The sequence below is a fragment of the Trichechus manatus genome, unplaced genomic scaffold (genome assembly GCF_000243295.1).
Source record: "Trichechus manatus latirostris isolate Lorelei unplaced genomic scaffold, TriManLat1.0 scaffold00012, whole genome shotgun sequence".
Classification (NCBI taxonomy): domain Eukaryota; kingdom Metazoa; phylum Chordata; class Mammalia; order Sirenia; family Trichechidae; genus Trichechus; species Trichechus manatus.
In genome coordinates this window covers 1424096-1425301 of record NW_004443948.1, presented here as the reverse complement: position 1 = coordinate 1425301, position 1206 = coordinate 1424096, and the positions used below count along the sequence as shown (strand labels likewise).

General features: G+C 36.0%; 1 protein-coding gene across 1 annotated transcript in view; it reads left to right on the top strand.

The window, feature by feature from the left end:
• The window catches only part of EPHA3 (EPH receptor A3), a 432183-nt gene that overhangs the window by 369446 nt on the left and 61531 nt on the right, over positions 1-1206 (top strand). The gene's annotated exons all lie outside the window — the stretch shown is intronic.

Here is a 1206-nt window from a genome sequence, read left to right as displayed (position 1 = left end):
TAGCTCAGTGAATTATGCATAAAAATTTCAGAGCACATCTTCTGCAAGTATAATATTTATGAATGATGCTTCCTTTCCAAGAGTGAACATGTAATTATCTATATTGTTTTTCTTTCTTTTTTTTTTTTTTCTATACACCAAAGAAGTATTTAGAATTCAAGCAGGACATTTTGAGTAATTCATTTGATCAAAATAAAATCATAATTTACTGAAGTTTCTCTGCTAATTTTCTTAATATCTTATTCTCCTAAAACTCACATATTATCGTTGTTACTAGTTGCCAGCAAGTGAATTCTGACTCCTGGTGACCCCATGTGTGCAGAGTAGAACTGCTAAAGGGTTTTCAAGGCTGTGACCTTTCAGAAGCAAATCACCTGCCTTCCAGGGTGCCTCTGGGTGGGTTCAAACTGCCAACATTTTGGCTAGCAGTGGAGCGCTTAATCGTTTGTGCCACCGAGGAACTCCTAAAACTTACATATACAAGAAATGTTAAAATATGAAACTGGTGATTCTTGAAAAGAAACTAGAATAGCTATATTTTTTCACAATCTAACCTTTGAGAATATTCACCTTCACCATACATGTGTGTTAATCTAGTGATAAAAGATATATATTGATTACTATCTTTCATGTCTATAGTCCCACTTGGTGAACTGCTTCATAGAAAACACTTATTTTTTCCTCTTGGTTTTAACGTTGCCCCACAAGAGTGCACTGTTCTCCAGCATGGAAGTTGCAGTAGCTTCTGCAGCACAAGGACTTTGCACACGCAACAGGAAAATCTAATGAGAAGAGGAAAAGTCACTCTTCTCAGTCAATGTCCTGAAGGCTGGGCAGACATGTTATGACCATGAATCTTGGGGCACTCCGCAGTAGTAAAAGCTTATATGTACAGATGATATTGACAAGAGTCAGATATAGAACACAGTGGGATGAGACAAAGGGCACTCATTAAAAATGTTATCTGATAAATGAGATAAAGGGGAGGCTCACCTACACTGACTCACTTAACAATCTCTTTTTCCTTTCTCTCTTCAAATATATTTGGAAATATTTACACATTACAAATACCTGTCAAATATGACAGTAACATTGGTATCACCATCATCATCACAAACCACCTCTTACATTAATATAGAATTTGGCATTATATGAAGCACTCTCATGTACATTCTTCCATTTGATCTAAACATCAGCTCTTAAGAG